We start from the raw sequence: 22,217 nt of genomic DNA on the forward strand, positions 1-22,217 counted from the left end.
GGCCAGAGTGTTTAAGATCACTAATTGATCCAGTCTCCCTAAATTTTTTAATTAATCTCTTCACAGTTGATGAAGTTAAATCACTATTCCGACCATATTTTGCACGAAAATTGCGAACTGTAGCTGCCAAACATTCATTATTTTTAAAATATTGCTCAACTATACAAACATGTTCTTTCATGTAGCACTCCATTTTTAATAACCCTGAACTGTCAGCTGTCACGCTATCTTTTTTTTCTTTGGGCAACACTTATGGCACAAATGGTGTAAAATTCAAATCTTGCATGAATTTTGGGACACCCTTTACAAGAGGTGGCTAGTAATTCACAACAGTCTTCAAGAACATTTTCAATTCTTTAGATTAAAACTGATATCTCTCTTAATAAAGAGAAACTGTGGCAAAAAGAAAAAGTGTGCTGTGTCAAAAAAAGAGTCTAACTACATAGCTCTTAATCTGTGTGTTTTTTTTAAAGACTAAAAAGCATCTATATATATAAAAGGCTAAGCGACTGTCCAACCGGTAGCTATGATACGCAATGACCACCAGGGGGCAGACACTCAATGCAGGAGCTGCCAAGCAACAGCAACTTTACAGAGTGCCCTCTCACACTACAGGACCCCTCGGGGGATGTCAGACTGCTGGTTTCGGCCCGATCCCCACAGGCCAGGCCGAGGGACCCCACCTGCTGAAGGGACCCTGCTCACTCCACAGACACCCTTAGAGCCCCGGCGCTTCCCCAAGTGTGGCAGGCCAGGGAGGGACCGCAGGAGGTTGGCTCTAGGGTGTGTCCGGCCTGTCTGGCCCAGTCCCGCCCCGCTGGCCACCTTCTAATTAATTTACTTTCAATGTGCAGAATCCGTGCACCAGGCCTCTAGTGTTACACAATTTGGATGAAGCCTAACACCAAAATTCAGATACAAAGCCAAGTCTGAATCCCTGACCCAGCCCTTCAGCTGGTCCACTAGGTGGCAGCATGTATTAACAAATAATGATATTTCTAGATAAATAAAACTGAAAAGCTACATTTATAACAAATGTCAGCCTCACAAAGATTCAAAACCATTGAAAGAAGTTTAGGGCTATTTCAGCTTAGCTTTAAAGGACAGTGGATCTATCAGAGGCATCCTTTTCTCCACACATTCACACCTTCTATTTTAAGTAAAAACTTTTGAGATAAAAGAATAATGGATAGAAGGGTTGGAATTTTTAAGACATCTTTTCTTCATCAACAGTTAGCTAAACAAAATGAAAACTCACCTCTAAGCAAAGAGAGATTTCAGTAGTTACCAACAACCAGGAATAACGAAGTCTTCCTCAAAATCAGATCTTGAAGTTTATTTGGCACCTAGTGATCTAGAAAAGAAAGTCAAAATTGTAACTCTAGAGAAACACAGCAATGCAACTGAGATACTGAAGGCCACAGGTTGCAAAATGGCATTCTAGAAGTTCAGGACATGACCATTTGTTGCTTGGCCTGAAGAGTGTGTGTGTGTGTGTGTGTGTGTGTGTGTGTGTGTGTGTGTTAAGATTTGCTCATATCTACATTTGAGCTCTTTCATACAAAAATCAGAAGGTGTGAATGTGTGGAGGTAAAGGATGCCTCTGTGGTCAGCAGACTCGAAGTTTTGTTCTTAAGATTATTTGGTGCTGGTCAGAACCTCATTGTCCTGAGGGCTTAATGCTTAATTAAGGGGATGGTCCTGCAAGGGCTTATATGGGAGTCATATGAGGCTATTCTCAGACCCCCTGGTTCTGCCTTTAAGGAGGGGTCTAAACTGCATGACTAGCCCAGCCAGCGTGGCTCAGTGGTTAAGTGTCGACCTATGAACCCGAAGGTCACAGTTCGTATCCCGGTCAGGGCACATGCTTGGGTTGCGGGCTTGATCCCCAGTGTGGGGTGTGCAGGAGTCAGCCGATCAATGATTCTCTCTCATCATTGATGTTTCTATCTCTCTCTCCATCCCACTTCCTCTCTGAATCAATAAAAATCTTTAAAAAAATAAAATAAACTGCATGACTAGTGGCATGCCAGGGCAGGAAAGGGCGGGGAGGGGGGTCCGAACCACATGACCAGTGGCATGAAAGGTCATGGGATCTAAACCACATGACCATCGATAAGCTAGGAAGGAAAGGTCACCCTGGGGGCAAGGTCCTTGTTTTCCCAGTTTTTCTCGTTGCTAGGTACCCAGGGCTTTCCGCCCTGGTGACCTTCCGTAGCTGGCCTATTGTTCCTACTCTGTTCATGTCTGTCTAACTGCCTACCACATAGCTATTGTCTGTGCCTTTAATGCCTGGTTTGTGGGTGATTCTGGTCGCCATGCCCCATGTGCACTAATGTATCTTGAGTACTCGATACAAAGAGCAAGGAACTCTCAGTCTCTCCACCTACACGCACTTCACACTTTGCTCTGCCTTTTTGTACATCTGCCTTTCTCTCCCTTATCCTCACTCCTGCACATGTCCAAAGACATCAAAGTAACTTTGGTAAATAAATACATAACATAGGGTTTACATAAAATCCTGTCAGCCGTAAGCTTGCCATAGCAGACATCAGGGTTAAAAATCCTAATTGCCATAAGATATTAAGTGCATAGCACATCACATATTTATTTGTAAGGAGTTATTTTTTTCACCTGAGCCGGAACCTGGAGAAGGTGGAAAGGATAGGGCTGACACACAGCAGGGAATCTGGTTTGGGTAAAATCCAGGAAACCTATTCATTGAGATAGAAAGGGAAAAGGACTAAAAGTAGAGGTGTTATGAGGGGGAGGCTGCAGATTTGGTGACCTTGTCTCTGTGCGGTACCGGGACCAGGCAAGTTGGGACTTGAGAGAAAAAAGTTTAACACACTCACCACAGGAGGGCAGTAGTGAGTCGGCTCAGGACCCACTGCGGTCAGAAGTCACAGTTCCTGATGGTTCAGTCTTGAGTCAAAATGTGTCTCCTCTGAGAGTCCTGGTTGTGCTCTCTGCCTTTCCCATGCAGACATTGGAGCATTTTGAAAGGCAGAGGAAATATAACCTTATACACACATTATATATCTCTGGATGGTGCCACTATCTGTGTAGTATTATATGTTCCTAAGTCTTCTCCTTTCCAGTTTAACATCTCAATCTGTGGCTATTCCTCAAATAGCAGTAATTTTGCCATCTTGGTAGCTTTCTCTTGAAAAAGACAAATAACAACCGAAAATTAATAATTCTTCACATTATCTTATGTGATGGTTAATTTTATGTGTCAATTTTATGGGCTACAGTGCCCAGATATTTGGTCAAACATTATTCTAGATGTTTCTGCAAAGGCGCTTTTTGGATGAGATTAACATAAATTGGTGGACAGTGGGTAAAGTAGATGGCTCTCCATAATGTTGGTGGGCCTTATTCAATCAGTCGAAGTCCTGAATAGAAAAAGACTGACCCCACCCGTGCAAGAAGGAATCCAGCCAGCAGACTGACTTTGGACTTGAATTACAACCCTTCCCTGGGTCTCCGGCCTGCTGGTATACCCTGAAGATTTTGGACTCACCAAGCCTCCATAATGGTGTAAGCCAATTCTTTAAAATATATCAATAAATGATAGATAGATGATAGATAGACAGACTTCAAGATAGATATAAATAATAGATAGACATGGAAATAGAGACATCCTGTTGTTTTTATTTCTCTGGGGAACCCTGGCTAATCTATAATAATAAAAGCATAATATGCTAATTAGACCAGACATCCTTCCAGACGACCTTCTGGACGAAGCTGGGGCTGCGAGGGAAGCCCAGGTCCTGGTTCCAGAAGGAAGCCAGTGCCGGCAGCCGGGGGAAGGAAGGCCTACTCTTGCACAAATTTTGTGCATCGGGCCTCTAGGACATTGTATAAAAAGTGCTTTAGCTTTAGTAGGTAGATAGTGGAAGTCATTTGTGTTCATCAGCTTATGCAGCCTTTTCAAACTTCTTTCACTTGGAAAGGGACATAAACATTTGTCATAGCTTCATCATTTACCCTCACCAACTATAATTTCCAACCTCTAAACTCCCAAGTCCATCGAATTTTCATGGTACCTAGTATAGCAATATAGATTTTAAGAGTTACACAAGGAACGTTAAGGCTCAATTCATTGGTAACACTTTTAAAACATAATCAATGACCAGGAGCTTGTTTATTCCCCAACTTTCCCACTGATCTTCAAACAAGTGACTTTTATTCAAATGATGCCAGGCTTTTAACACACCAGTTGTGAAAATATTCCTGAAGTGGATTTGAAATTCAGCATTGAATCTCTTGAGCTCACGTGATGAGGATTTGTGGGAAGAAAGATGACTAATGGTGCATTATCAAGAGCAGCAACAGCCAGGGCTGATGTAATTGCGTGTATTTCCGAAAACAGACAGCCTTTTATAAACCCATGATATAAAACTAGCACCCTTCTCCTCGTGCCAAGCTCCCAGGGTCTGCTCTTTGACCCAGTTCATTGACTTATCATTACTTTCAAGAAAACCAACTCTTATTCACGTGTTTATGGTGAGATGTAAACGGCAGAACAAAACGTATTCTCTCTCCACTCTAGTTACGTAGCTGCTTCAGATCGTGGGCACCAACAGAGCCCACCCAGATGGTAAAACAGCAACACTGTCTTTTTCTTGTTGGAAAACGCCAGCTACCCTAGGCAACCCCCTTCCCCCACATCCCCCTCTTCATTTGTGGGGAACTTGTCCTACATGGTAACTAGCTTCCGAGCTTCAGCCAAAATTCTAAGAAACGGGAAACATCCCATTTCTCATCATATCTACTTTATTTTTACTTTTTTTTCTTACTATCAAATGTATTAGCCCATTATGGCCTCCATGCAAATGAATACTAACCCATGAACCTGAGTTCTAAAGGGATTTAGGAAGAAGGATAGTATATAACAGTGCCTCTTCTTCCTATATGCTTATGATGGTAGATTACAAATCTGAATAGACATTATAAAAATCGATACTATAGAGCAGTTGGTAAAAAGGGTCATCTGGGTGATATTTGAATTTAAGGAAGAGTAGTAATTAATTGCTCCTTCTCTTCAGAGTTCAGCACGAGGTAAAAAAAATAGTCAGATGCACGGAGGCCAGAACATCAGCCTTATAATCCAGAAAGGCTGGATTGGACAACATAGCTTATCCTGGAGCAAATGTAGGTTTCCCACGATCTCCCCTGACTACTGGCTTGGCCAGGCAAGCTAAGCCTGCCTTTGGAACCCTGCCTTTCAGAGGCAGGAGGGGTGAATACACGCTTATTGTTGGCAGGCAGATCCCAGAGACAGAACCACATGGCCTGTTTTAAAGGGAGGGACACACAGTCAGAGAAGCTCGGACAAACAGAGATCAGACTTTCCCTGCCTTCCCAATCTGAATGGAAAGAGGAGAGAGACAGTTAAAGTGTTTCTTGCATCTTCTTCCTCCCTTCCCCCTTTAAGGAAAGGTAGGATGGGGGTAAGAATACCCCCTCAAGAGAAAGACCTTAATGCCATTAAGAGCAGAGAGAAAAGGAAGATCCCCTAGAAGTGGAAAAACCTAGGGAGGACAGCAGTGTGATGCTCACTTGCTCTGAGTTCTGGATTTGAAGTCAAGAGCTCTGGTGGGGGAGAAAGGGAGACAAGAAAAGGCAGTCTGGATCCAGGTTGGGGAGGATCTTGTTCCAAGCCAGGGAATTTGTACACTATGTGGTCAGGAATTGACAGGCAGTCAAGGTTTTGAGTAGGAGAGCATAATTGTAGCGATGCTTTAGAAGATTACTAGTAAGTGGGCAGCGGCGTTTGGAATCTATTATCTGGGGAGAGCTTGGAAGCAGGGGATCAGTTAGAGGCTCCTGTTTGAAGCGAAAGGAACATTAGTTAGTGTCATCACAGTGGGACTGGAAGGAAAATGACATTGGTGTGGGGCTTGAGAGTGTACAACGGTCTTGTCACATTCACTCCCTCGTTCGATACAGCTGCTGTGGGAAGTAAGTAGCTCAATAATAAGCACAGTAAGATAGTTTGCACAATAAATGTTCACTGAACTAGTACTAAGAAGACTAAAGGACTTGGTGACCACACACAGGCAGGGAGACAAGTGGGGGCTCAGAGATGACACACCACCTCCAAGATCTGGAATAATCCATTCATTCATCAAACATTGAGCCCCTGCTCTAGTCCCAGGAACTGTTCCAGATGCCAGGCTGTGGCAATGAGGTTGACAAAGACCTTAGGGAGCTTCTATACTCTTGAGAAGAGAACATCTATAGATATATAAATAAATGTAAAATATCAAGGGGGAAAGGAAAACAATCAGGGAAAGAGACTAGCAGTTCAGGGAGGTGCTTTTATAGGAAATGCCTACAGCTGGGCCAGTGTGGCTCAGTGGTTGAGCATTGAACTATAAACCAGGTGGTCAAGGTTCAATTCCTGGTCAAGGCACATGCCCTGGTTGCGGGCTCCCCCACATGTAGGAGGCAGCCGATCAATAATTCTCTCTCATCATTGATGTTTCTATCTCTCTCTCTCTCTGAAATCAATAAAAATATATATTAAAAAATAAAATAAAAAGAAAGACAGTGCCATCAGAGAAGTCTTCTATGTGGAGGTGACTTCTGAGCAGAGACCGGAGGGAGAAAGGGAGTGATCCACACCGAGTTCTGGAAGGATAGTGTTTGGGGCAGAAAGAATGGGAAGGGGAAGTGGGCACCTGTCTGGTGTGTTCAGGACCCACAGGAGGTCTGTGTGGGTGCAGCAGAGTCCACAGGGGTGGGGAGTAGGAAGTGAATCCGGAGGGCCAGCCAAAGGCCAAACCCTGAAGGGTAGCTGTGTGAAAGCTCCTGTGTGGAGGTACCATTTGTAGAGAAGAAAGAGTGGACATACAGGGACCAGAGAGAAGGCACTATAGGAGTCTGGGTGAGAGGTGATGGTGGCTGGGACTAATGTGACATTGTTAAAGAAGTCGAAAAACAGCCATATTCCCAATATGTGGTAAGATAAAGGTTATAGAATATATTATTGTATTTGCTGTGGAGTGGAAGAAAAAGAGAGGAATTAAGGATGTGTCTTGGGTTCTTGCTCTGAGCACGTGGGCAAATAGCTGGGCCTTTACTGAGGAGGGAATAGTGGGCCAAGGAATCCAATTTTGTGTAGCACCTGCTCTCTCTGATAAACCTGCTGATCATTCCAGAGGAGATGTGGTAGAGGACATGGTTCTGGAGTTAGAGGGGAAGTACAGTTAGAGATACAAGTTTGAGATCACTTTCCCATCAGCAAACATAGAGCAGCCCAGAGGGAGGAGATGGTTTTCATGCTTTCCCAGGATTTCTTAAGTACTTACTTGTGGGAGATATTTTCTCAGACCTGGAGGGGCAGAGACCAAAGACATGGTCCTTCCCTTCAAAGGGCTCACAGTTTAGATGGAACAGAAACCAGGAAACAGCCACATACACTGCAATGTGATTAGTCCTACAGTAGAAGTTTCCAGGGGCTGCCACAGGAGACGGCAGAGAGGTGTCACCTCCAGGAGTTCAAGGAATTCTTCCTATGGAAGGTGACAGCTGAGAGAGGTTTTTAGGGTTAGAAAGAGTTGGTAGGGGAAAAAGAAAGAAAAAAAGAAAGAAAGAAAAAAGCCAGGCCCAGAAAAGGGGTATATCAGTGGAAGGAACACAGTTAATAGCATGGAGGCATGTGAGAACATGACATGGTCACGCAACTGCAGTTAGGTAGGTGTGACTGGGAAGAAGGATGCTTATGGGGTGGCGGCAAGAGATGAGACTGGACAGGTAGATAGGGAGAGGTCAGGAAGGCCCCTGGAGGCCATGATAAGGAGCTTGCTAGATGGGAAGAGAACAAGTTCAGTTTCAGAAACGCTGAATTGGAAATACAAATGGGACATGTCTAGAGGGTAACAGAAAACGGGAGATCAGAACTCCAGGAAGGTCAAGGAAATGAGTCGTATCCTCATTTCTATCTGTGTCGATAAAATTTCAGAGTCTCCCTCATAGAGATCACTGATGAAGTCACAGACATGAATTAAACATGCAAGAAATGAGAAATGCACAGGAAAGAGGAGCAGGAAAAGAGCAGAGTTGGAGGTGATGCCCACAATTCAAGGACTGGAAGAGGAGGAGCAGTCAGGATGAAAATCAGGGCAGGAGTGGTCATGGATGTTTACGAACTGGGACAGCCTATTGTCATGGAAGCTAAGGAAGGGAAGATTCAAGAAGAAGACCACAGATGGCAATGTCAAAGAGGGATCAAGGTCAAGGAAGGTAAAAGTAGAGGCAAGGTCATCAAATGTATGACCAAATGGTTCCTGGGTGACCTTTGGGAGAACACTTTAGGAGAAGGCAGGGGGACAACTCACCAGCAAGGGGCTTGAGGGCTCAGGTTGGAGAGAGAAAGTGAAGGCAGAGAAGGACTTCTTAGCCTTCGTTCCTAAGCCTGTCCTAGTTTCATGTCCAGCATCTGTCTTTTGTATTCAAACTTCACTTGACCCTATTTTCCTGGCTTTCTGTCCACTCTCTCTTGTTCCCATTGTCTACTGTCCCTGTATGATGGCATCTCTGCTAACCAGAAAACTATGAACTAAACTATCAAGTAGGAAAGAGTTGGTAGGGGAAAAAGAAAGAAAAAAAGAAAGAAAGAAAAAAGCCAGGCCCAGAAAAGGGGTATATCAGTGGAAGGAACACAGTTAATAGCATGGAGGCATGTGAGAACATGACAAGGTCACGCAGCTGCAGTTAGGTAAGTGTGACTGGGAAGAAGGATGCTTATGGGGTGGCAGCAAGAGATGAGACTGGACAGGTAGATAGGGAGAGGTCAGGAAGGCCCCTGGAGGCCATGATAAGGAGCTTGCTAGATGGGAAGAGAACAAGTTCAGTTTCAGAAACGCTGAATTGGAAATACAAATGGGACATGTCTAGAGGGTAACAGAAAACGGGAGATCAGAACTCCAGGAAGGTCAAGGAAATGAGTCGTATCCTCATTTCTATCTGTGTCGATAAAATTTCAGAGTCTCCCTCATAGAGATCACTGATGAAGTCACAGACATGAATTAAACATGCAAGAAATGAGAAATGCACAGGAAAGAGGAGCAGGAAAAGAGCAGAGTTGGAGGTGATGCCCACAATTCAAGGACTGGAAGAGGAGGAGCAGTCAGGATGACAATCAGGGCAGGAGTGGTCAAGGATGCTTAAGAACTGGGACAGCCTATTGTCATGGGAGCCAAGGAAAGGGAAGATTCACAAAGAAGGCCACAGATGGCAATCAAAGAGGGATCAAGGTCAAGGAAGGTAAAAGTGGAGGGAAGGTCATCAAATGCATGACCAAATGGTTCCTGGGTGACCTTTGGGAGAACACTTTAGGAGAAGGCAGGGGGACAACTCACCAGCAAGGGGTTTGAGGGCTCAGGTTGGAGAGAGAAAGTGAAGGCAGAGAAGGACTTCTTAGCCTTCGTTCCTAAGCCTGTCCTAGTTTCATGTCCAGCATCTGTCTTTTGTATTCAAACTTCACTTGACCCTATTTTCCTGGCTTTCTGTCCACTCTCTCTTATTCCCATTGTCTACTCTCCCATATGATGGCATCTCTGCTAACCAGAAAACTATGAACTAAACTATCAAGTAGACTCCATTAGATCAGGAAATAGGTCAAAGGCTACCTTGTAAAATGCACAGAATCTCTTGAAGGACACTTTCAACCTGGAAGAATCACCACCTATCTGTTAACAGAGGTTACCTCTGTGCCCTGGCCAGTAGAGAGTTGTGATGGGAGGGATATTTGTTCATTTTTAACATCGACACCATCTTATTGTTTGAGGTGATTGTTGTTGTTGCTATTGTTTTACAACAAAAATGTGTTCTTTCAAATAGTAAATATTTTGGTTAAAAAAAATGACATACTCTCTATTCATCTCATCTGCAGAGGTGCCATTTGGCTCAGCCCATCTATATTTCATCTCCTTTTCTTTGTTTTCCTCCATCAGTCTTTGGCAGCCAGAGTGAACACAATGGAAATGTTGGCAAACTCTCGAGTCAGACATTTGTTCTCTTTAATGTATGGCCATATCTAAATAATTGTTCTCCTATATTAATTGATATTGAGCTTTTACCTTAATTGCATCTTTGCCTACCCAAAAGCCACTTATGCAAATTAAAACAATGACTCCACTCAATAAACTAGGAGTGATAACCCCAGTCGTTATAATAGTAAGTGAAGCTAATCAAAGCTCCATTTTCATAATTTTCTTTTTAGAGACAAATAGCTGAAACAAGTGGAATCAAGAAGGGAATAATTGGCCACTTATTCCAATACCCACCACTTATAATAACAATAAACAGCACAGATAGAAAACAAATTAAGCTCTGTTTCCCCCTGAGCCAATCATTCACCAAGGCATGACAACTGGACCTACTACTAGAATCTTTTCCTTCTGTCACTGGCTCATTCAGGCACTATTTGTCATCCCTGGACCATGTCAACAGCCTCCCAAGTCTATTCTTGTTCCTCTTAAATATGTCTTCCACATTGATCACTGGAATGAACTCTCTAATACAAAAGCCAAGCCATGGTCTTACTTAAAACTCTTCAGTGCCCTAAAGGCACCACAAAATGTTTAAGCTCTTTATCATAGCAGGCGTGATCATTGGTTTCCTGGCTCCTACCTGTAGATCTTCTGCACTCAGACTTATAGTTTCACCCTAACTTGGGGCGATGGTGAGGAGCTCAAATCACTGACAGACTCCACTTTCCCCTTTGGGAAGATTAGTGTCCTCGTGGGTTACTGCACCTTGGTCAGGGCCCCCACAGTGCACAGGGGCAGGTTTTCCTAATTTTAACATTTGGTGGAAGCAATTGGTGCCTGACTTCCTTCTCTCTCAGAAGGCTTTTAGGATCCTTATGCAAATATGTCCATTTCCCACCAAAGCTCTGCAAACTGAGAAGCCTTTGTTAAATCACGGGATTTTTTTTTAAAGTAAGTTAATTATATACCATGTTCCAAAGTCAAGACATACTTACATTCTTATATTTATATGCTCCAATATGATGTCCTTTGTTCACCTCTAAACAAAAACTTCTGCCATCCCAGGCCCCTATTACGTGCATATAATTGGGCTTGTATAAAACTCAACTCACTGTAAATATAAACACACATACATCTTCAATCTTCATAGGATTTTTTTTTAAGAGTAAGTTAATTATATACCATGTTCCAAAGTCAAGACATACTTACATTCTTATATTTATATGCTCCAATATGATGTCCTTTGTTCACCTCTAAATAAAAACTTCCACCATCCCAAGCCCCTACTACGTGCATATAATTGGGCTTGTATAAAACTCAACTCACTGTAAATATAAACACACATACATCTTCAATCTTCATATTTCTGTTTAGATTATTTTTCTGGTAACATCCTCTAATAACATTATTGCTGTTTTATAGGTCATTTCCTATGATCAATAGCCCTAAAATTAGATCCTTTCTGACTTTAGCCAGAATCCAAATGAAATAACTTTCTCAATTAACTCTTTATTAATTTCTTCTAGACTTCTAAAAGAAAGAACAAAGAAGCTAATAATTAGAGACTTGTCGAGATTATTTTTCTGGTGACATCCTCTAATAACATTATTGCTGTTTTATAGGTCATTTCCTATGATCAATAGCCCTAAAATTAGATCCTTTCTGACTTTAGCCAGAATCCAAATGAAATAACTTTCTCAATTAACTCTTTATTAATTTCTTCTAGACTTCTAAAAGAAAGAACAAAGAAGCTAATAATTAGAGACTTGTCAGAGAGCCTTTTCAGGAGCTGTTGATAGAGCTTCAGGACCTGCAGTCCTCAATCACACGAACACACAGAACCATCTAAGATCTACAGGGCTTGGGATCTAGTGACACAAACTTGGCCCCTTCAAGCCCTTTCACCATCATAACCCTACACTTGGGAGACCTTCCTCAGACATCTAGAAAATGGTGACTGCAGAGGTAGGACTTTTCATTGAAGATCAGAGGGGCCAAAACTCTAGAAAAAATGTTGAGCCCTTTGACAGCAGTAAAAATATCTGCAGAACCCACAGATACAGTCAACTGCCAAGCTATGGTCTTTGTATAGATCCTTAAATATGTAACAATACAAAAGTTGGCCACATGTATGTAGTCAAGTCTAGCTTTCTGAGGTCATCCATTCTTAAAAGTCCAAGTTAAAGCAGACAAGGAGTTTATTCAAGGACATTAGGCAGCTCTAGAACCTCTGGGAGGATTAAAGAGTCATGCCCACGTTACATAAAGAGTCCTGCTGATTTGGCTGGAAATTATTGGGAGGGATCAATACAGCTTTGCGCCAAATCAGCAGGACTCTTCATATGAGACATATTGAGTTGTCAGAGATTGGGAGACATCCTGGTGAAACGTCTGAAAATGTGTGTCCTACTCCTTCCTACTTCAGCCCTAAGGTACCTGTCCATCTCCCACATCTCAAGTCATCATACGAGCCCTGTCCTCTGCTCTATCTAAGTATCTTCTCAAGAAAGTATCTACTATCAATGTGTGAGATGGTGACTTTATAAGACATATTTATTTGACCTTCTTCTGGGTTCCTGGCACAGAGCTCCTAAGGGATGAGGATATTAAGGGTGCCCTTTGTAAATTATTGAGGTGTCTTTTGGAAAGCACCTAAGGATGGGAGCTGGTTGCCAGGGGAACCAATCCGGAGATTAGAGGGTTGGAACTTGAGTCCAACTCCCTGACCTCTGGGGAGAGGGAGGGGCTGGAGGTTGAACCAATCTCCAATGGCCAGTGATTTAATCAATCATGCCTCTGTAATGAAGTCTCCATCCATAAAAGACCAAAAAGACAGGTTTGAAGAACTTCCAGGGTGGGAAACGAGACTCATCTGCATCTACCATCCCAGGCCCCAAACTCCACAGGGACGGGGGCTCCTTTGTTCCGGACCTCGGCCTATGTATCCCTTCATCTGGCTGTGGATTCAAATCTCGTAATATCCTTTTAATAAACTGGTGATCTAGTGAGTGAACTGGTTTCCTGAATTCTGTGAGCTGCTCTAGAAGTTAGTGGATCTCAAAGACGGAGTCATGGCAGCCTCTGACCTGTAGCCAGCGGGTCGCAAGCACAGGTGACAACTTGGACTTGCAATTCGCATCTGAAGTGGAGGGCAGTCTTGTGGTTCTGAGCCCTTAACCTGTAGAATCTGATTCCACCGTTGGGCAGATAGTGTCAGGATTGAGTTGGATGGTAGGACACCAGGCCGGTGTCTGAGAATTGCTTGGTGTGGGGGAAACACCCATACATTGGAATTGGTATCCCAGAATCATAAGATGCTATTTGCACATTAATGTCAGCAAATGTTCTCTCATTGGGCGGCTCTGATTGTAAAATAGGAGGTTTATCTCTGTTAAAAGAATCAGTGACAATCAAGAGAATGTGCTGGAAGGAAGGTTCCCTGGCATCACAGATAAGTGATTCTGCCTGAGTTGAGGACAGTCAGCCACCAGACATCCAATCAGATCAAGGTTTCCCATTAATACAATGGCTGTGGATGAACAGGGGTAGTGCTTGGGGTCCTCCCACAGGGCACAAATGCCATCAGGACTAGAGAACACTTTGGAATGTCAGCTACTTCCCTACAGCATTCAGGTCTTCTTCCAAAAATGTTCTTGTTCAAGGGAACATCTTTTTAAAAAAACTGGCCTCTCTCTCTCTCTCTCTCTCTCTCTCTCTCCTTCCTACCCTCCTATCTTCTTTCCTACTTGTTTTTATTAAAAGAAAGCCATTAAAAGATTCAAAGTACTATTCATCTATTCACTGCATCATTATTTATAATAGCAGAAGATTGGAACAATCAAACGTTTATCAATAGGGGCGTCATAAACTATCATATGTTCCCACAATTCCATACATTCAGCCTTGAAAAAAACACAAAGAGATCCCCATGTGCCTATCTGTGGATGCCAAGACAAACATTTATGTGCAAAAAGCAAGGTGCAAACTGCTAAGTCGTATGTATTCTTACATTTGCAAAAAGAAATATCCTATATAATAGAGATAATATGCAAATGGTTGTCACACCCTCATGCCATCACACCATAAAGGCTCAGAAACTCAACACCGGGGAGAGAGAAATAGGGACCAGCCAGGCACAAATGAGCTCACAAGAGAGGAATGGGGACCAGCCAGGCTGCGGCCCGGGAGAGGGACAAGCTGCCTGCCCCACGGTCCTGGGCGCCAGCGGCTGCGCCTGCGCCTGCGCCCTGGCCTGGGAGAGGGACAAGCTGTCTGCCCCACAGTCCCGGGCACCAGCGGCTGCACCTGCAGCCTGGGAGAGGGACAAGCCACACACCCCGTGGTCCCGGGTGCCAGCAGCTGCACCTGCGCCTGTGGCCCAGGACAGGGACAATCCACAGGCCACATGGTCCCTGCGGTCCCGGGCGCCAGTGCCTGCTCCTGTGGCACGGGAGAAGGACAAGCCACTCACCCCATGGTCCTGGGCACCTGCAGCTGTGGTCCAGGCAAAGCCACCTGCCCACAGTCTCCTGTGGCTGTGGCTGGCCCAGGCAAAGCTGTCCCAGGTCCTGTGTGCCTGGGGCTGGCCAGAGGAGGGAATTCTGGGTCCCAGTGCAGGACAAGGCAGAGGCAGTTAGGGGTGATCAGGCCAGCAGGGGAACAATTAGGGGCGATCAGGCCAGTAGGGGAGCAGTTAGGGGCAATCAGGCAGGCAGGCAGAGGGGTTAGGGGCGATCAGGCAGGCAGGCAGGCAGGAGAGCAGTTAGGAGCCAGCGGTCCCAGCTTGCGAGAGGCAGTCAGACATCCCCCAAGGGGTCCCAGATTGGAGAGGGTGCAGGCCGGGCTGAGGGACACACACACCCCCCCTCCGTGCATGAATTTCATGCACCAGGCCTCTAGTAGAAGAATAAACAGAAACAAAATTACCTGTCAGCAGCTGGCAACATTAATTACCTGGCAAACAGAATGGAGGACACAAGGATGGAAACAGGAGTGCCCTGGGCATGACTATATAATTTTGACTTAAAATCACATAAATGATAAAAATATTCAAAAAGTAAAATTACATGTAAAAAATAATAATACTATTGTGTGTGCAGAAATTAAAAGGAGATATTTTACAGAAGCAATCCACAGGTAAAAGTCCAAGTATGGTGGTCTATGGGGCTCTAAATAAAACCTCCGGCCCTAGCTGGTTTGGCTCCTTGGATAGAGCTGACCAAAGGGTCCCGGGTTTGATTCCGGTCAAGGGCACATGCCCATGTTGTGGGCTCAATTCCCAGTAGAGGGCATGCAGGAGGCAGATGATCAATGATTCTCTCTTATCATTGATGTTTATACCTCTCTTTCCCTCTCCCTTCCTCTCTGAAATCAATAAAATCAATAAAATCAATAAAATAAAACCTCCAAGTAGGGGAGCCTCCCAGTGACTGCTCAGTCCTCTGCATGGCTTTCCCAGCGTGGGTATAGGTGAGAGTGGGGGACAATCACAGGGAAAGGACAGGGAACAAAGAAAGGGAGACAGTGTGGCTGAGGAAGAGAGTGGCCAAGAGGAAGTGACAAGAGCACAGGACAGAGGAGCCACACAGATGGGGAAGCACTGCCTCCCTAACCGTGTCCTCCAGCAGTCTGCGACATCCTCCCTCTCTGTGTTGACAGAACTCTTTCAGTACTTTTAGAAGTACCTTACAGCATGGATAGACCTGGGTAGACAGCATGGTGCTAAGGGAAATAAGCCAGTCAGAGAAAGACAAGTGCCATATGATTTCATTCATATGTGGAATCTAATGAACAAAATGAACAAGCAAAATAGAGACAGGCTCATAGATAAGAGAGTAGGCTGACAGCTGGGGGTGGGGGCAGAGGGTTGGGGGATTGGGCAAAAAAAAGAGAAAAACTCATGGGCAGGGACAACAGTGTGGTGATTGCTGGAGGGAGGGTGGTGAAGGGAAGTGAAGGAAGGTATAGGGGGTATAAATGGTGATGGACGGAGACTTGACGTGGGTGGTGAACACACAATAATACAGTGTACAGATGATGTGCTGTGGGATTGTGCCCCTGAAATCTGTATAATTTTATTAATCAGTGTCACCCCAATAAACTCAATAAAAAGAATTTTTTAAAAAAGAAGTATCTTTTCTAAATATTTAAGAGAGACCCTCTTTTCTATTAGCACTTTTGCTTGTATGGCAGGATACTATGTAAGATACTAAACTGTGTCTTTTTTCTCCCCTGTGTCCCTCTTTTCTGTCCCCATTGGGGCACGGAGGTACTTGTGAGTTCAGGGCCTCAGGGAGCAGATGTGAGGGTAGAACAGGAAAGCTGTCTGTTACCATTCACCGCCCCACCCCATGCCCCCCTTGGGGAGCAAATGGCATCTGGGTCCTAAGAATGAGAGAACCCATCTTTCATTTCCCTCAGAGAGGAGAAGACTTGTGCCAGGAATGGCCATGTGGCTGAGACCCACCGTAGACAGCCAGCCCCACCCGGTGTGAACTGTGGACAAACCCAGAAACGCTCCCACCCATTCTTTGGCAGGGGACAGGGTCCAGGAACTGTGACACACGTTGGGGAGAGAGAGAGCCCTGGGAAGAGTGAGGGCCTCCTTTCCTTCCCTTTTTCCAACAGCCCACCATTACCTGAGTGTAAGGTATTAAATTGGTTTACAGATCATTTTCATGTAGGGTTTATTGCACACTTCAATTTGGGGGGTGAGATGTACCTCTGATTCTCTCTCAACCTAATTAGACACATTTAGACCCCAAGGGGAATAGTGGCTTGGTGCAGGGAATTACATAAACGTTATGAATATTCAAAAAGTGAAATGACTGTCCTGCCCACACGGGATGCCTGTGCTGGGACCCAGCGGCAGTGGCACGTTGGTGGGACCCGGACACAGGGGAGCAAACAAAGACAGAGGCTCGGAGAGCTTGTCAGGGAGAGACGCAGGTCTCCACTGCGTCTAAATGCCAGAACTAAATGCCACAGAGGTCAAACAAATACACTTGCCTCAAGAACAGCCAACAAAGTTGTCTGACACGTTGTCCTGAAGGAAACATTTTAAAAAAGGACAAGGTCGGATTCTAGGGGAGGCCAGCTAAAAATACAAAGGAATCCAACGAGAATGTCCTCTCATCAGCGTCCCGGAGGGTCAGTAGCTCATCCTGGTTGCTACGGAAGGAGACGTGTTTTCTTTAAGGTAATTGCAGTCCTGGAACCTGACCAGCTTCATAAAACAAAGTTAACCTTTGGAGCTGTGTGAACTGGCGGGCGAGATGATTACATTGGGATAAGCAGAGTGCATCTCCTATGTCCAATTGGCCATAAGGTTGTTATAGATTCTTCCAACCCCCCCCCCACACACACACACACAAAACCTTAAGGCAATGGAGCAGTCCCTGCTTACCTAGACAAACTGGTTCTCTGCCTTGCCCACCGTTCACCCAGCATTGCAACATCACACTCACCCGCTGGCCATGAGCTCCATGAGGGCTGGGGCAGTGTCTCTCTTCATGTTTCAACCCCCATGTGCCCAAAAAACAGGAAGGGAAAAGACAGATGGCTGCTAGGTAGGAGCTCCATGGATGGATAGATGGTGTGTGTGTTGGCTAGTGCCCCATTATTTGTGAACAACCCAAGTTTTGCTGTAACTTGTGCAGTCTCAGGACAAACGGAAGGAACAGGGAATGGGTGGGGTCATTGCAGAGTTCTGTTTTGTCCTTTGATCTGACCTGTGAGTGATGGAGCTAAGTCAGGGGTAGGGAACCTTTTTCTTGCCAAGGGCATTTGGATATTTATAACATCATTCGCCGGCCATACAAAATTATCAACTTAAAAAATTAGCCTGCTCTATTTGGTCAAACATTTAATTAACTCACCCCTCAGGCCTTGGTAGGGCCAGAGCAAATGATTTCACAGGCCTTAAATGGCCCTCAGGCCTGACATTCCCCACCCCTGATCTAAGCAGATGTGGTAACATCCCCACCCCAAACCCTGTGCCCCTCACACCTGGAGAGAGAGGTTATCAAGCATATCTGATGCTGTGCGTAACATGTGGTGGCAGGATGTTCTCAAAAGTAGTATTATTCAAGGGTCAGGGCAGGTGATAGTATTGTGGGCTTAGGGACAAGAGATAAATCCCTTTTACTGAGGATTTAGAGTGTTAATTTTAAAAAAAGAAAAAAAAAGAAATCATTCTAAATAAATATAGAATAGCAACTAGTGATAGTTCAGGAATAGAGTCCAGTAAGGAATCGGCATGTTATTTGGGACACCAAAGTTGAAGCCCAATAGGATGGGCCAATTTATGGTGGCTGTATCTTGGGGCACATGGCAGCTGATGACTCCCTAGTTATCCAGCTGCAGGCAGCAAGACTGATGTCAGCTCCCACTCCCTGGAAAGGACTGGGGTCCTAATGTGCTTTTTGGGGTCCTATACCAACTCTCCTTTATGTTCATCCTCTCCCTCCGACCCATTGGCATTTATCCCTGCTCAAGTCTCTTTCTTATTATCCTACTAAAGGCCCGATGCACGAAATTAGTACAAGGGGCTCGGCCCTCACAGCAGCCCCAGCTGCCGCCTCGGCCCTCACAGCCCCGGCTGCCTTGCAGCCCTGCCTCCCTGCCCACTGGTTGTTCCGGAAGGTCGTTTAGCCGTCAGGTCTAATTAGCATATTAGCTCTTTATTATATAGAATATAATAAAAGCCTAATATGCAAACTGTCCCCTCCACTGGGAGTTCAACCAGGAGTTTGGCCAGGGGTCAGGGCTGGCCCGACCACTGCCTGAGGCCCCTTCCCCCGGCCGGCCCCACCCTGATCGCCCCCTACCCCGATCAGGGGCGACGCCGACCCCGGCCAACCATGGGAAGGGAGGCCCTGGCTGGCAGCCGGCAGCTGCTAGGGACCCCATCCATGCATGAATTTTGTGCACTGAGTCTCAAGTGAGGAAATAAACTGGTCAATAGAGAAGCCAACAAGCTACCCTTCCTGCAGCCGGCATCTGTACAAATGCCCCCAGTTGCTTCCTTCTCTCTTGTGGTACTCCCAGCTGGGTATTTCTTTCTGCATTCAGGCTGGCTGTCACTGAGGACAGTCATGGTGTCATGCTGCTGACTCTAGAGGACACATTTCAGTGTGTATCCTAGGGGTCCTCTGCAGCAGCCTCAGCATTGACCTCTCCTCCGCCTTGACCTGTTTCTTCCTACTTCCTGCCTCTCCTTCATGGCCTCCTCCTCCTCCTCCAACCAGAATGTTGGTGCTCCTTCTGCTTTCCCGGGTGCTCTTCTTTCCTGCTATACATCCTCCATGGGATGTCACCCAACCCCTTGCTCAACATCCAGATGCAAATGACTCCCAGACCTATATCTGGCTCCAGATGTCTCTCCACATCACCAGACCTGTATACATATCATGTTTCCTGGACACCTCCTCTTAGCCATCCACAGGCTGAGTGTGTCATTTTGACTCTGTCCATCTGAGGGCCAAAAGGATCCATAGTAAAATGTGTTGTAAATGAAAGGTTGACTTGAGAATCACGTATCATTAACAGATTTCAAAACTGCAAAAATTGTTTAAGGAAAATATGAGGCTTGATTTAAAAAATATAAACTACAGCTGACTATAGCAAGGATAGCAAATGGTAAAAAGTATCATTTCTTACAAATTGATGAAAAATCAAACATTTGATAAAATGTTCTATGTGTGAAACCTGACATGGTAAATTTGCCATGGCAACAACAGTGGACCTAAAAGACAAGTTAGCATGGAAAAAGCTGTACAAATTGACCAAGATGGAGAAAAATAAGTGGAAAAATCCAGCCTTCATTATAAAATCCACACAAGAAAGACTTTATCCTGATGAATAATGTTGATAAAATAAAAATAAAGCAAAAACAGTTGGAAACAGTTTAAATATGCCATATAGAAAATGGATCAAGAAATTAAATTGGCTTAATGGAGTTCGCCCCAGAATAAATATTTGTCACAAAATTCAATATTGTTGATATCATCCTTACAGTAATGTTTATATTCAAGAAAAAACCAAAACAAAAAACCAGCAGGTCCAAAACCCAGAGTGGAACAAAAGTAGGTTTACAGTTGTGAGTATGCAAAATTCAGAGTTTATTCTTTTGTAATTATTTATTAGTTACTAGAGGCCCGATGCAGGAAAATTCATGCGAGAGTAGGCCTTCCTTCCCCCAGCTGCTGGTACAGTCTTCCCTCTGGGATCCGGGACCCGGGACCCAGGCTGGCTTCCCTCTGGGGGGGAAGCGGGGGGGTTGGGGCGCCGCACCCTGTCACACACAGAGCAGGGCCGATCAGGGGGCCTGCTGTCTACCCCGGCTTCATGAGGAAGGATGTCCGGTCTAATTAGCATATTACCCTTTTACTATTATAGATTGTATTATTTTCCATATGAACAACTGTAAACCTACTTTTGCCCCACCCTGCATACAAGAGCTCAAAATGATGAAGTCAAAATGTCCTGCACTGCCCATGGGCACTTCATACCCCATAGTTTCCACACGGGATTCCCTTTCCATTCCCCACCTACAACCCAAACCATTGACTTCTCTTGTGTTTCCTCTCCCTTCCTTACCACCTTTCCCCCACCACCATATGTGATTATATCCTGACTTTTCTAGCTCCTAAATACAGTCTTATTTCAATCCCATTGTAACTCCTGCCATGGAGGCCATCATCTAGGCAAACATCCTCTCACCTGTTTCCCTTGGCTATCTCAAACCACTCCACACACTGCCAAGGAAGATCTTTCTGAAAAGCAAACTGACCATACATTCTTCACGGGTTCTCTGTGGAAGCCACATCTCCAGCTGCAGCCCCATGGCCACTGCTATTTTATGCCTCTCTCTGTGTCTGGACTCACTGTCCTCTCTCTGGCTCAAAGGCATTGCACATATTCTACCCCAAATCCTGCTGCCTTCACCCAGACCCTAGAACCTGTGCTAGTGAATTCTTAACTCATCCTTCAAGACTTAAACTGCAATGATCTAGTTTTCCTGTTTGCCTCTCCCACCAAATTATAACATTCTCAGGGCAGGATCGTGCCTTATTCACCATTATATTCTTAGCACCCAGTATTGTGCTTCACGTGTTTTAGGACCTCTCTGTTTTTGTTAAACTGATGGATAGATCTCATTTAATCTTCACAACAATCCTTCACAGCAGGCAATACTACCTTTACTTAAAGAAGCTCAACAAAATTAACTTGCCCAAGTTCCCCTAGCAAGTAACTTAGGATTTAAGTGCATGGTTTTTCTATCACCATGCAGTGCCTTTTAGAAATTAACTTGCCCAAGTTTCCCTAGCAAGTAACTTAGGATTTAACTAACAGCAGTATAACTATAAAGTGCATGGTTTTTCTATCACCATGCAGTGCCTTTTAACTGGATTCAACCAAAACACAGATATGGACACACAGTTTCTACAAATATGGCATTGAGGGTCAAGAAGGGAGAATAATGCATGAAAAATAATGACAACCCAGTGTGGTCATGCAGTTGGAGATATATGGACAATGGGTATATTCAGAAAAGAGAATGGCCATCAGGGAAAGAGACTAGGGAAGACTGTGAGGGGGGATATTAGAACTGGGGTTCAAAGGATGAGTAAGAGCTTGGCTGGCAAAGTTGAGAAGCAAATTCTGGGCAGATGTAGAAAATGACTTTAGCCTTCTTTTACAACAACTGCTGATCAGAATAAGCTAAGAAATTAATATTCTCTCTGAGCATAGATGACAAAACTGCTAATGCCAATATTTTGGCTTTCAAAACACTGAAGTGATTAAATGCACAAGAGTAGACGTGCCAATGAAGGTATTTCTCAGAAGTACCCGGCATTATGCGGAAAGCATCTTTCTTGGATGCTGCCCGAGTCCTCAGGCAGGCCATTGTGTAGGTATTTCTTTGTGTCTTGGACCACATCAACCTCTTCTGCTGTGTTCCAGTGGCTAATTAAAATTGCACGCTGACGGCCAAAGTAAATGCACTTACATTAAAATAATGCGTCTAAATTAAATGGCTCAAAACAGAGCGATTCTAAGATGACACACAGTCCTTACCCCACCCCATAATTCTGGGGGTACAGGGCTGAGACTCAGACATAAAATTTAATAGCGTATTTTTTCTGATAGTTGTAATTATTCAACATCATCTAGAACTTTAAAGTTTACAAAAAGCCACTTTGAAGC

General features: G+C 44.6%; 1 long non-coding RNA gene across 1 annotated transcript; it reads right to left on the reverse strand.

The window, feature by feature from the left end:
• Nucleotides 1-278: 278 nt before the first annotated feature.
• On the reverse strand, nucleotides 279-3,228 carry LOC106728151. Its single transcript, XR_001364408.1, has 3 exons — nucleotides 2,856-3,228; nucleotides 1,259-1,354; nucleotides 279-393 (listed from the first exon to the last, which is right to left on the reverse strand). It is a non-coding gene; the product is annotated as an uncharacterized LOC106728151 (long non-coding RNA).
• Nucleotides 3,229-22,217: the final 18,989 nt, after the last annotated feature.

The sequence above is a fragment of the Myotis brandtii genome, unplaced genomic scaffold (assembly GCF_000412655.1).
Source record: "Myotis brandtii unplaced genomic scaffold, ASM41265v1 scaffold547, whole genome shotgun sequence".
NCBI classification, from domain to species: domain Eukaryota; kingdom Metazoa; phylum Chordata; class Mammalia; order Chiroptera; family Vespertilionidae; genus Myotis; species Myotis brandtii.